General features: G+C 34.4%; 1 protein-coding gene across 1 annotated transcript in view; it reads right to left on the bottom strand.

Annotated features, from left to right (window-relative positions):
* LOC140447769 (LIM domain only protein 3) overlaps positions 1–15,556 on the bottom strand; it is a 1,475,576-nt gene that overhangs the window by 498,953 nt on the left and 961,067 nt on the right. The window lies entirely within an intron of this gene.

The following is a 15,556-nucleotide window of genomic DNA, read 5'->3' as shown; positions in this document are numbered from 1 at the left end:
TCTGATAGCACTAAAATCTCTAAGAACTTGTAATTTCGTAACAGCTTGGAATTTAAGCAACCAACTCCTAAAATAACTTGTGAGGATAACTTCTTCTATTTTTTCTTCTTCTTTTTATGTAGACATGACTCAGTCTGTGTTTCAATGTGTTTATAGTAAGTAGTTATTCTATCATTTTCGTGATATTCCTACTGATCGCCTTCCTATTGGGGAACCGTCTCTCGCTGTCTTTACTACTCTACTACTTGTTATTATTCTGCTTATCTTATATGATCGTTCCATTCTACTTTTCTATTTCTTACCCAGTCCTTGATGTTCTCCACTTTGCATCTACGTCGTATAACTGTACTTTTAGCTTTGTCTCATAGCGTCTTACCATTAATTTTTTTAAGAGTTTTTATCTCTGCTGTTTCTAACATCCTTTTTGTTCTCTGTGTCAGGTCGTATTTCTGCCGCGTATGTCATTATTGGTCTGATGACTCTGTACTTTTGTAAACTCTGCCTTTCACTTCTTTCCCTATCTGTTTATTGCTCTATATTGGTTCATTCAGGCAACCTACGGCTCTATTTGCTCAATTCACTTGACCTTTCACTTATGTTTCGAGGTTTTCGTAGGTAGATACTGTGATGTCTAGATATTTAAACTCCATTACTTTTGATTATTCGTAGAGGTATCTCTCTTGCGTATAATAAGTGGGTAACGTCTTTTAATTTTACTTTGAAAATGCCTGTTTATGGTCCACCAAATACAGATATGTATCCAGTTTGTTGGATTCTAATGATTTCTCTTGCACTTTAATTATTATAAATATACCGTTGGCGTATAAACTTCTCAACCTAAAACCATGTTGTTCTTCTGCTAGTGTTATAATTTCATTCTGTTTATTTATTATTACTTTGGTTGTTAATTTTAGTGTTGTGTTTAATAAATTAATTCCTGTTTGGGTCCGATTTGTCTCCCTTTTCGAAGAAAGGTATTAGGGTGCTTGATCTCCATTTTAGTGGTATTCTGTTTTGTTGTATTATTTTTTGGATTAGTTTTTATAGTTGTTTGATTAGATCTGGTCCTCCGTACTTTAGTATTTCATACGTCATTTGGTATTTTGTCCACTCCCGGTCATTTTCAATTTTTTTATTTCCCTAATGCTTTCTTTACCTCTTTCCCTTAATATTTATTTTGTCGTTTGCCATCACTTTTGGTGTTGGTGGTTCATTATCGTCACCTTTAGCAAATAGGCATCCAAAGTATTGTGCCCATGTTTCCTTCTGAATGTGTTTCCAAGAGCATAACAAAGAAATTTAACTATGGGAGGTAGGGCATAAATGAACTGCTAGGGAGCTAGTACTCTTTTTTGGATAGGAACCTTTCTGCGGGATCCAAAAAGCCACATATTGGTAAATTTACAAAACTGCAAGACGAAAAAAATGGAAAAACCTTCGTTTAGCCTACTGGTTTAATATTTTAGAAAAAAAAAGCAATTAAACAGTTTGTTATAAACTTGTGTGCTTGATACACAAAAACGCTCTTAGAGTTTTAGAAGACCGAATTTAAATAATTAAAGATACGAGCACTATCACTGGACTTTATTTACTCAGATATCGTCTGCGTAAAAGATGCAATATAGACAGAGCAGCATACAGATTTAGTAAAAATGTAGATGAAGCATCTGAACACATTGTTTTCAACTACAAAGTAATTGTTCGGAAAAAAGGTTGATCTTCCACATAATGCGGAAAGATCTCCGAATCGAAACGATCCTACGAAATCTATAATCTACAGTCTATTTTTGGTATACACCTTTGTAAACGATCTTTAGAAACATTTTTAACTTGTGATTTATCCGGCTAATGGTGCGGTGTATGGTGCGTTATCGAGAGTTTTACATTTTGAGACCACAAAAAAATGGTGTCAATAAGTGCTTGGGTTATCATCCGGTTAATATATTTCAATAAAGCTCTATTGTCAGATCTTCTGTAAATAGTCACTCCGATGATTCCTTTTAGGATAAAATACGTATAAGCGAATCTACACAGGCACTATACGTAAAATCAAATCTTAACAGTCTTTCCTTTTATTTCGATATACTCTTTATGAGTACAAGAAACCAATTCGCCAAGGAGTTTTGCTTAGTTGAGGAGATATGTTGTGGAATGCAACTTTAGGTTTTCAATTTCTCTCTTTACATCTTTAGCAACGTCTGTATTGCCTTGGAATTCTTAGAAAGCAAAAATTTGAATTTTGGTATCGTCAACAGAAATCTTCGGATTTCTAGTTTCGTGATTTAAAATATTTAACTTTTCTAATCTTTCTTACTCAGATATTCCTTTCTCTCTCTTTTACCGATGTTAATCGTTTTTTATCGCTCTTTGTGTATATGATATTCTGTCCATAATAGCTCTTTTGATTCACTATATTTAACATCCGTGTATAAGGACGGGAAGAATGAACTAGGTAAATACTTTTGTTTTCTTAAAGTGACGATATTTCTTATTCTTAATATATGTATGGGTTGGCCAAATCAAGCTCATGCAATTTGTGGCATTTCTATTTCCTTTCGTATATGTTAAAACACCGAAAAATATTTTTAATCTTTTTGCGTACTTAGCTTGATAATATAAACATTCCAAGTTTGTTTATATAACGTTATAATAACGTTATAATTATATGTTTATATATTGTGTTACGAGAAGCAACTCATCTGTAACTCATTAACTCTAAACGAGGAGTTGTAGAATTATTTCCTTTAAAAAGATTTTCACCCTTTAATATTTTTTAGGAAAGAAGAGCCTTTCTTTCTATCCAGCAAGATTCTTTTAAACGGCGTTCTTTTGAAATAGTTTAGGAACCTTCTTGTGTATGTCCAGGAAATCTATGTAAGTATTTTATTTATTTCTTTCTTTGTAGTTACCCTTTCTATCATCATCATCATCAATGGCGCTCCAACTCTTCGTGAGTCTTTGCTGCGTTTACTATTGCCTTCCATGTTTGTCGGTCCTGTGCCAGTAATTCCCATTGTCGCACTCCCATTTTCTCTAGATCTTCTTTGACTGCATCTTTCCACCTTTTTCTAGGCTGCCCTACAGACCTTCTTCCCTCTGGCCTTTCCCAGAACATATTGTTAATTAAATTACCCTTTCCAGTCCCTTCTTTATTCACTTACTTACGACCCAGCTCTCCAACGATAACAAGAGTCGCCATTCGCAAAGGTTTCGATTTGTTTGCTTACCCTATCTCCAGCCCAGTAATTGCTGTCCCCACTTTCAACCCCCTATAAGTGATACCCAATGTGGTAGGCAAATCAAATCGTTACAAATTTCGTTCGTCTTTCTATTTCTATTGTTAGATTTGCTTTATTAATTTTTTTTGTTTGACCATTATATATTTATTATTTTCTTCGATTTGTTTTCGTTTGACCAGAATTGTTCTCGATATGTTATTACTTTTGCTTTGACGTAATCCATTTTCTGGCTTTTTGGTTTAGTTACACCATTTAGTTTAGTGACACCATTTCCTCAAGTTGAATTGATCTTGTACGCTGTTGAAAAGATTATATCTTCGACGTAACTTAATGATTGGAGTGTTGTACGTTAGTAACGAGCAACCGAAAAAAACATAATTAAAAAAACAGCCTTTGATAAAGAATAATGAATTAGTATGTTTGGTCAAAGTCAAATCTCATTTGTGTTATGGTGTAAATTTTAACTATTTCTTTTATAAGGCCTATTGAAATCCTATAGAATAAACTATAACAAGAAGCTTACTACTTTAGAATCAAGAATTTTAGTGACATTTGTGATGAAGCACTATCTTAGAGAACGCATTTACTTAAATTCTCTGTAATGCAGTAAATTTTAAATCCAACAGAGATTTGTTTTATTCGACTCCCATTCGTTCCTTCCTGGAAAGAGGAAGGTAAACGGTTTTCGAAGGTATACTTAGTTCTGCATCTGGTACCATTTGTTCATTGTCTCTCCAGATTTGATCTAGGTATGCTTTTACCTTGCTTCTTGGCATCTTATCCGCCTCCTGTGTGCTCCTACCGAATCTTATAATGTCAGATCAATTCTGGTGTACAGACAACTCTAAAACCAATGAAGGAGTTGGAGCTGGAGAATACGGAGGGAAACTAAGCCTAAGCATTGCTGAAAGCCTAAGTCCTCAACTATTTTCCTAGCGGAAATTTATGCTATAGGGATGTTTCTGCAAGAACTAATAAAGATAAACTGAAGGGACAGATCTATAAAAATGATATCTGATATCCATGAGTCATTAAAGACACAGGAATCGAATCGGATTGGCTCCAAGTTAGTTTGGAACTATCTTCGTAGGTCTCATAACAGGAAATTGTCACCTCAAGGGCATATAAATAAAATCGAACAGACGGACAGTGTAAAATGTCGATTTTGTCAGGCTGAAGATGAGACTAAAGACTAGGCTGAGAGAAAAACTTTATCCCTGGGAGACAACTTTAACAACTTTAACAACTTACACAATACACTTTAACAAAAGACCTCTTAGGTCGAATAAAGGGTGATTTAGCGCCTACCCATATTGAACCTAACCCAACCTAACCTAACCTATACCTATAAAAAACTATGAAATGCATATATAGAAGTATTTACAAGAAAAAAATTGAATAAATTCACTACAGAAAGAATAAGTTAATCATACATAGAATTTATGTAGAAGAAGTAGATAAATGTCATCTGTATTCAGTATCTAAACATCTTTACTTGGTTTTAATTTATAATTGTTGTGTCCATTTTATTAAACATTTGTAATAAACAGAGCATGTTAGTCAAATCTAAAGGAGGTTACTTTACTGTCGCTAGGCAATTCATAATTTGTAGTGTACAAAAATTGGTAATTTCAGAATGTGACAAATGCAGATATGAAGAAACTTGGTGCAGTAAAATATTTTTTCAACCTTAGTTTTGAAAATATTGATTTATCTTGTGGTGAATATTAAAATATGCTTAGGTATACTTCTAATTTTTACATGTACATGTTTTGTACTTTATATATATATATATACATATATATATATATATATATATATATATATATATATATATATATATAGAAAAGAAAAGAAATTTAATCTTTGCAGATTAGTTAAATAGTAAACTCTTAAATATTGGGGAAATCTGCAAGAAATACTCTAATGTGTATCAATTGTTTCGCCGAACGTTTTCGCCAAAGAGAATTAATTTGGCTTCTTCAGGGCTGAAAGAGAATAAATTATAATTAGCTACCATATATTATCTATTAAAACATTATTGATCTTACCGTAACTTAGAATTGTAGAGTTAGAATATTAAAAAACTTTGCTAGTAACATAGTGGTGTTTTTTGTTACTATGTGCAAAAAAAAGTTTTTTTATAAGGATTGAAATGTATGGTAGCTTTGAACTTGACACGTAAAGGCTTACCCAAGGTTAATCGAAAAAACTCTTGGGTAAGCCTTTACGTGTCAAGTTCAAAGCTACCATACATTTCAATCCTTATAAAAAAACTTTTTTTTTGCACATAGTAACAAAAAACACCACTATGTTACTAGCAAAGTTTTTTAATATTCTAACTCTACAATTCTAAGTTACGGTAAGATCAATAATGTTTTAATAGATAATATATGGTAGCTAATTATAAATTATATATATATATATATATATATATATATATATATATATATATATATATATATATATATATACAATCAAATGTATATACAAATTCATTTCACTGTTTTCTTGATATAGATGTTTATTATAAATGTTACAACCCAAAGATTCGCTAAAAAGGAAACAAATAATGTTTTAGCAACAAAATTATATTTAAAATATTGGTGTTACAACGCCCTAATTTCAAGTATGATTCCTCTGCCTCCTGCTAGATTTTTATAACGCACTAAGGCGGCCTTGATAAATCACTTTTATGAGATTAGCGAAGTGTTTGTTTCGTAAAGCGATATCCGTGAATTATAATCGATTATTATTAATGTACTTAGAATTTATGATATTTGATTTTTGTAGTTGAGTGATTGATGAATAAAGTTAGTTAAAATACGTTTACTTCACTTAATCATTGAATCCACAGAAACACGTAACATTTAGTATTAGAAGTGGGAATAATTAAAAGATATTTTTTTCGAGAATTTTTATAGTCAAAAGAAAAAGAAGACCAAGATGAAGAAAATTCGAGATATGATTGCCGAAATTGAAAAACAATAAGAAGAAAAAAACATCAATAAGAAATATCAAGAGAAACATCGTCTAGAAAAAAAGAGAGCTAAAGAGGGATGGCGTCAGGAAGAAAAAGAAGTTGATGAAAAACGGCAAGAAGAAAAAGATACACGTCGACAAAAAGCTGAAGAAAGACGTCGGCGTCGTCAGGAAGACAGAGTTGCTCACGAGTGTTACATTGGTGAGACAGAGTAGCTCTATTAAAAATAGAGTCCTCAAAAGTAATTAAAGGAGGAATTTAAAAAGAAATCGAAGAGACAAGTTAAGACATGAATAAAGAAATTTAAGTGAAAAGAGGTCCAGTGGAAAAGATACATGACGAGGTAACGAGAACTCTTGAAAATATCCGCCTAGAAATTTAAAAGACCAAGCAATTCAGAGTTAAAATAAACCAGAAGTGATTTGTTCTCCTGTCGACGGAATAACTAAGCTTTCTACAATTGATGGTAAGACTATCTGGCAAGTATCTAGAAGCACAATTCGAAGCCGCTATACAAAATAATGGATGGCCAAGTGAACAGAAGGTAACGGCTCTAGAACTAAGCTGCGCCGGCCAATATTTATAGCAAGTTGTCCAGAGTTAACTGAAAGTGTGTATCCAAGGAAACGAATCTGTGAAAAATACGAATCGGAAGTAGAAAGGATGGCACAACTCGCTTGGCCCGTAGCTTACAAAGCGTTTCGGCTCCATTTTACCATCCAATACTTTCTCGATGGCTTGCATAATAATACAGGCCTCTAGCAGACATTACGACTAGGTAGAGGACGCTACCAAAAATTGAAGGACGCCATTGTCGCAGCCTTGGAGTATGAATTCATGAAATCTGGGTCCCGCCATCAACACAAAGTCCATCGAGTAAGGGGTGTTGTCGAAGTGGAAGAATACGATCTAAATACGCTGCCCCGGATGTTGGCCACCCAATTCAAAAAATAATATCTTTGCCCTATAGCTGACACTATAGCCAAGGGCGCCCAAAGTGTTATAATTGTGGATTGGTAGACCACCTTTAACGTAATTGTAGACAACGTGAAAGATCGGAAGACAGAAAATCGGCCGGCAGGCAATCCCACAACAGCAACGCAGTCCCAGATTCTCAATGTCCAGAATAAGACGAAGTAGCGACAATTTAGATGCCGATGGACTTCTCAATAGTCACCGAACAGGAAGAAGTCATGGAAATACTGATGGCCTCTCTAGAAGACCATGAGAAGAGTGCAACTACCGATTCTGCAAGTGCCAAGGAGAACGAGAGGGCCAGATTCTTTTTATTTTTCTTTTTTTTATATATAGACATGATTCTTGTCTGTTTTTCAATGTGCCTCCAGTAAGTTGTTTTTCCATCGTTTTCGTGATCTTTCTACAGATCATCTTCCTATTGGGGAACCGTCTCTTGCTGTCTTTACATCTCTATTTGTTGTCATTCGGCTTAAAGGATCGTTCCATTCTACTCTTCCATTTCTTACCTAGTTCCTGATGTTCTCCACCTTGCATCCACTTCGTATATTTGTACCTCTAGCTCTGTCCTATAGTGTCTTGCCATCAATTTTTATGTTTTTATCTCTGCTGTTTCTAACATCCTTTTTGTCCTCTCTGTGTCAGGTTTTGTTTCTGTCACGTATGTCATTATTGATCTGATGACTGTTTTGTAAATTCTGCCTTTCATTTCTTTCCCGATATATTATTTCCCCATATTGTTTCATTCGGGCCACCTGTTTGCTCTATTCACTTCTGTTTCCGTACCTAGGTAATGTGATGCCTAGATATTTAAACTTCATCATTTGTTCTATTATCTGACCTTCCAGATCCAATTTACATCTTAGCAAATTTGCTATTATAACCATGCATTTTCTCTTTTTTTGGGGAAATTAACATGGTAAATTTTCTAGCGGTTGTATTAAATTGGTGCAGCATACGGTGTAAATCATCTTCACTTTGAGAGACTAGTATTGAGTCATCTGTATAGCAGATTATTTTTAAGTTGATTTTCTCTCACTTGGTATCCTTTTTTAGTTCTTAGTTTTTTAAATATTTTATCCATAATGAGGTTGAACAATAAAGAACTCAGGGAATCTCCCTGTCTTATCCCATTGCCAGCTTCAATCGGGTAGGCTAGTTTTTTTTCTACTTTTATTTTTATTGTGTTGTTTTGGTAGATATTTTTGATCGTTTTGATTATTCCTAGAGGTATCTCTCTTGTGTGCAGTAAGTGGATAATGTCTTTAAATTTGACATAGATATGCCAGTTTATTATATTCTAATGATTTCTTTTGCACTTGCCTCTTTATAAATATGAGGGTCAGATTCAACTAAAATTCATAGTGGTCGAAAGTAACGAAGAAGCTTTAACCGAAGCTCAGCTCCATGATGAGCAGAAGAAAGATCCAGATCCAAATCTTATCCGAGATCAAAAGAAAAATTTAGATCTAAAAACAGTCAACGAGTGACTGGACAACGGAGCTAGACCACAGTGGCAGGAGATTGCCAAATATGGCCAAGCAGTGAAGGGATATTGGCTTAAGTAGAACTCCTTGTGTCTGCGAGATGAAGTCATGCCTCGTAAATGGGAGAGTCCAGGAGGAACAAAAACAGTGCCCCAAATTGTTTTTTCAAGGACATGCGTAAAGGACCTGCTTGCAGAACTCCATGATAGAAGCTCCGGGGACATTTTAAAATTAATAGAAATTTGAGTATTCCTAGGTTAATTTTCAGCAAAAGTTGCTGTCAAAATTTCGGGACCATTTCCAGTAATAACATTAGAAAATAAGTATTTTATGGTTACTATGAACTAGGTTTCCAAATGACCAGAAGTAGCTGTACTACCCAATCAAGAAGCTATGACAGTTGGTGAGGTCCTGCTTGAGAATCTCGTTTCATGATATTGGGTTCCATTTTTGCTTTATTTTGACCAGCGGCAAATTAAAACTTTGAAACACCATACTGGCTTTGCTGGGAATTAAGAAAACCTGGATGACACCGCTTCATCCTCAGTCCGACGGCATGGTAGAAAGACATAACCGTGTCGTAAGGCCGTAGCGTCCTCCTGGTTTTCTGGACGTTCTACGACCGCCGCTCTCGAAGAGGATCTCAAGTTTCGAGAGTCCATCTTCGTTTCGTAGAGTTATTTGAGATTCCGGCCTGTACGTGTAAGAAGCTTCGCCGACAGTATTTCCTATAGTTACTATTTGCATAAGGTTTCTGGCGACGAAGCGCTATCGCAGCTTGACCCTGATCGGAAAAACAATTACAAGTCCCCGTCGGGTCTTTCATTCGCTCTTTGCCGTGACAGGTCCCAAAGAACGCTGTGGTCAGTTCGACACAATTTAAAATAGTTCTAAGACCAATGTCTTTTCTATTTCAAAAAGTCGTGTTCTACTGCCAGGGAGCGTTCGTAATCGACACGCCGGTTCTCGTGCTCTTGTTGATTTAACCTAAATTGGATGAAGTTTTCTTGGATTCTACGTCTTCGACGATAGTAGGTTATAGGTTATATAATAAAACTTAAAGTAGCGTGGTAGCACACCAGGCCTACAAGGTCTAGCGGGGCTAGTAGTATATGACGACTGGATCCCGATCGGAAGATGTGCTTACTTTTGGCCTGTGCCGGCCAAAGTAACAATCTTTGTCGTGATTGGTTACCTTGGTGACAACCGGACTATCAACAACTGTTGATGTTCGCATTAATTACTTGTCCCTATTTGTATATGAAAAGTAGAGATACTAGGACAAACTGATACGTTTGTTTCTGCTAGCTTACCGAAGATCCCAATATGAAGCAACTGGTTACACTCCAGCAATGCTATTAATTAGTCGAGAGATAAAGCTTCGCATTGATCCACTAAGCGGCAATCTATCAGACATAGAGAAGGACCAAGAGACACTCCCTGAGTATTTGAGCCTAAAGGTTTACAATTTCGCCAGGGATAAGCTGCAGCGCACCTTTGACCGGATGAAGGTTAGGTTAGAGAAAATTAGTTCTTCTACAATATATTCTGTTATTCTGTATATTTATATTTTATGCTGATATTTAACAGTTATTGCTATAAATAACTTAATTAATTGCGCGACACATATATAGATCCCTGTAGTAGAAAATTCCTTTGAAGAACAATTTCAGAAATATCGCGTGCTTTGTAGAGAACAAGCCGCGATAAAATATTTATGATATAAATTAAGCAGTAAATTCCCGTAACACAGATTTCAAATTCGCCCAAAGAGTTTACTACACGAGACCCTCTTACCTCCCTCATCCCTCATCCCTTATCTCGTCCCTTTCGAATGTACCAGCAGAAAACAATTTAGCCTAAAACAACCGCTTCAAATAACGAACAACCAGAAACAAAAGAAGTAATCAAACCATATTTAAATTTTAAATGTCTTAATTTAAGCAACACAATACACATTTTCGAGTTAATTGCTTTAGTCCACCTGCGGCAGTTAATATTAATTAATCTTTAAAAAAATTGCGAAGGGAGATAATTTATAAACATTTCTAGAGGGATTAAAGTGAAATTAAAACTAAACGATCCCAACGATGGAGCGATGTTGATGAAGCGTATGTATATTCGTAGAATAATTTTGTTAAAATCTATTTAGTGATATTTTAAAGAATCCTAAAGATAATGCTACGTTAGTTGGTAGTTATTTTTTATTTTTATCCAATTCTATTCTCCTACCTCCTCAACAAAATGGTACCGGTTAACTACGCGGTGCAGAATGCTTATTCACAATATATAACAAGAGGCCATTATTAATATTCAGCTAGAGAGAGATATTACTTAGAATTTGTAGAGTTGTCAGACAAGGTCATGTAATCTCACCCAAACTTTTTACTCTGGTATTAGAAGACATTTTTAAATCCATGAACTGGGACAATAAGGTAATCTGTATCAATGCTAAATATTTAAATCATCTTAGATTCAAGGATGATGTACTATTAAAAGCAACATCTATGGAAGAAGTAAAAATAATGAAATCGGACCTACAAAAAACGTCGCTAGAAAAAGTGAAGAGGACTAAAGAAACAAAAAATAATGTCGGATCTTAATGTTATGAAACCTCGTTTAAGCACTATACCCCTTCAAGAGTAGCATGTATTGGGTAGAGGTGAAACTCTAGTTTGTACGCTCGCCGCTACCTAGTCCTAGTTCGTCCTCTTTTGTTTTTCTTGGATCAAGCCTTCCACCAACCTACCAGCTCCATTAATAACAAACGATTTCCTTCAGAATTGTTGGGCATTTTGTTTAAACACGTGGAAGTGAGCTACATTGGTTACGTTACCACTGCAATAAAACATACTTCAAGGAAGCAGCAGTGCCAAGAAGAACAGTGGTAAACCACGAGTAGAAGAGTGGACGCCCACTAGGATCATAGAAGAACAAGAAAAAGATCAAGTTTAAAAAAAAATTAAAAATGGAGGGAAGAAAACCTTCAGCGGTCTTTGCAAGAAATATTAAGCCTATGCTCAGTAGTTAAAACGTATTAAGCCCAGTGAGACCCTTTTCTCCTGGAAGACCGCTTGCCTAAAACACTGAAAAAATATGATGGCTTCGAGAAGAAAACACAATTGGTGATTCCAAAAAGCAGAGAATCCGAAGTTCTTCGTCAGTTACACTAGAGTCCATCAGTAGGGTATTTCGGTGTGAATAAAACCCTTTACATAATTTGGGAATGGTTTTGTTGAATGAATAGTTCTGGCGATGTAACGGACTGGTGTAATAAACGTAACCTGTGCCACTAGTAATGGACCTTAAAAAAAAGCAAGGCTTCTATTTTAAGAAAGAAAAGCTTTGGATATTCCAGGCCATTCCCAATATTGGCAAGTATTTGGTAAAAATGGTATCCAATTACCAGCGAGACTGAAACCTGTACCTTTCACTCTTCGCAGTGGCATACAGATCCGCTGTTAATGAATCAATGGGTCAAACACCAGCAAAAGTCCTATTTGGGCGCGAGTTGCGACTTTGCTGTGATCCAGAGTTTGGATGTCGACCTGGAGAAGATGTAGCTGGTGAAGATTATGTGGACCAAATATGACGAAGAATGGACGATATACACCAGTTGATACGTTTACATCTTCAGATCGCTAACGATAAAATAAAGAAACGGTACAATACCGAAGCCAAAAAGAATTTTTTAATAAGAATGACAAAGTCTGGTTCTGTAATCTAAAGAAGCGAAAGGGTTGTGTTGAAAAATTGCAGCAGTACTGGAAAGGTCCGTACTTTATTAGTGAAAAGATTTACAATACCATCTACCGAATAAGCAATGCGAAAACCGATGATAGCACACCATAACCGGCTAGCACCATTCGAAGGAGACCACGACGTAAATAAAGAAGTGAAAGTAAACCAAGTCAAAAAAGTTTGGTTGAGTTGCAAAACTTTAATGCCAAGTACCAGTTCCTGGAAAAGTTTTGGAACTTCAAAATGCATTAAGTTTTCTATCTGGTATCAAAAGACAGGGCCCACAACCAACCCACATACTAAGATTTATGGGAAACATAACTTCTAGAAAACACTAATTGAGGGAGCACGTGCTGGAATCTAACGTACAAGAAGTAGCGATACCAAAGTTAGAATGCCGCCAATTGGATTAGAGGATTGTCAGAAATATAGTGGAAAAAATCCTGAAAAAAGACACCGAAGTCTGTTGCAATCGGCATGATACCGGTGCCGAGCAAGAACCGCCCCTTGCCACTTTTGTACAACTGTGAGTTAAAGTATACGGTCCAGTTGAAAATACCAGCATCCAGTTCCAGTCCCAACAAGGTAACAGGAGAAACTATACCTTAAGTAGAGGGCAAAGTTACATTAGTCCGCTTTTTCCGGCACTGATCATGATTCTAATGCGATCCCGATGTTCTGACGTCACGAAAAACATGAAGTGTCCAGAAGTGGTAGAATTCAACTGCGTTCTAGATAGAATATTTTAAGAAAAATTTTAGTATACATAAGGAGAAATAAATTGTAGAAAGGCAGTCGATAATATAAATTTGTATCGATCAGTAAATAAATTTTATAAACTAATTGTGTTTTTAGTGTTAGTGTTAGAAGATTAAATAAATTAAAATAAGTATTAGAAGACTGTAACTAAATTAAAATAAAGATTACACTATGTTTAAATTTCAAAATTAGTGAAATACTTTATTTAATTTCAGAGAATTCATATATAAAACTGCAGCTTCTTTGTTCATTATTTAAATTCTTATTTATTTATCAGTTTCTTGGATTTTCTCTACTATCTATATTATCATTTTCTAGCGTCTCAATGCATTCCCGTTGAGATCAAAAAATTAATCTATTTATTAATATAATTTATTGCTGCATTTTTCTCTCGCTCATCTTTAAATTATACAGACGGTATAATTGTAATATATATATATATATATATATATATATATATATATATATATATATATATATATATATGTATATGTATTACTGTAATGTAACCGGTAATGCTTTGAAAAGTGATCAGTGTGGTAGTGTCTGGGGACTCGGGAGACTGAGACCTTGGAATCCTTGAAGAAGACATCAAATAGGATGTCGAAAACTCGGCGCAATGATAATTAACGCGGTTCAACCCGGAAGACTATAAAATATCAGTGCTTTTGGAATTCTGTTTTTGCTTCATGTTAGAAATGTATTTTGTTTTTTATACTCATTTTTTATACTCTTGTTGTTTTTCCAGGTTTTACTTATTTAAAAAAAAATGACTTAGTTCCGTTTTCTCTATTTTCTCTATAAAGAAACTGAACGTTTTGTATTGCATATGGTTCATAAGTTACTTCGCTTCCATCTATTTTGAGCTAAATATCTTTGTACAGTGAACTAATGATGTGTATGAGCAAGTAGACGAAATGTCTTCAAATAAACGATAAAGTAACAGTATCCTTTCTTTTTATTTTCCACCTTTTGACCGATAACCCTCACTATCGAATTTTATAAAGAGCAGATAATTGGGAACATTTAAAGAATAAAATTAAACTAGATATGGTTTAATTAAACTAACAAAATGGTTTAATTAAAAAGGTTTAACAATTAATTATGAGAAAATGTTTTTTGTTCTGTTTTGCAGTTTCAAAGTAACATTACCTTCTTATACTTCTATAACATGAATTAAGATGGGATGTCCAGATAGATGAAATAACAGAGAGCTTTAGTTCTGTGGCTTGGGTGAAAGTTGGCGTGGGGGCTATCGTGGGGATTGGCACAAGGATTGACGCGGGGGTTGGCGCGAATATTTCTAACAGTAGAATTTTGATTGACGGGTGGAGCGGACGGTTTTCTTTATGACGGAATTTTCTTTATGCGAGGTCTCCAAGTCGAAGGTAACCGTATGTCGTCATCTTTGTTATTGAGACAATTTGGCTTTTTTTTTAATTTCTATGGCTTCTTGAATAATTCTTGGTTTATAGAAGCGGATGGAGGTTTGGTTCTGGAGTTTTTAAAATCAATTTTGTGACATTTATGAAGATGGTGTCGACCTGGAGCTGAAATTGAGTCGGAATTGCGAACATAAATGGAATTCTTTATCTTCATAAAGGTCACAAAATTGATTTTGAATCCCCTTCTATAAACCAAGAATTATCCGAGAAACCATAGAAATTGAAAAAAGATAGAAATATATATATATATATATATATATATATATATATATATATATATATATATATATATATATATATATATATATATATATATATATATATATATATATATATATATATGTATATATATATATATATATATATATATATATATATATATATATTATATTCAAACTATATATATACTGATTAAAAAGTAATACACTTTTAACGCCCTCGTATTACGAAACAGCAGTTTTATCCCACTCGTTACAGACATACATTTTTCTTATTTTGTTTCACTTAGACGTCAAGTTAATGAAGTTCAGCTGTCCTGTTGGTGTTTTCCTCATTCGATATCGGCTGTAAACGTGTCAACCAGATCCATACAACTGTCCTTATAGGCCAGTTAAACTATTTTAAATAATGAATATTAAACTTCTGCTTTGTGAAATATTTTTATCCTTAATAATGGAAATTGATTTCCATGCTGTTTCCGAAAACGATTCGCTTGTCTTGACTTGTACACGACAAAATACTAAAAATAAATTAATAATAGATTTTTCTATTTTTATACAAAAGAACAAAAGAACAACTATTGAAATATGTTTATTAAAAAAACCGGTTGTTTATTGCAGTAGTGCAATAATATTTTTATTTTACTACAGAGTTTTGCAATTTTATGACAAAGTGTAAATATTCAAACCGATATTCAGCCCATTTAGT

This window comes from Diabrotica undecimpunctata, chromosome 8 (assembly GCF_040954645.1).
Source record: "Diabrotica undecimpunctata isolate CICGRU chromosome 8, icDiaUnde3, whole genome shotgun sequence".
Classification (NCBI taxonomy): Eukaryota; Metazoa; Arthropoda; class Insecta; order Coleoptera; family Chrysomelidae; genus Diabrotica; species Diabrotica undecimpunctata.
This window is presented reverse-complemented; position numbering and strand designations above follow the sequence as displayed.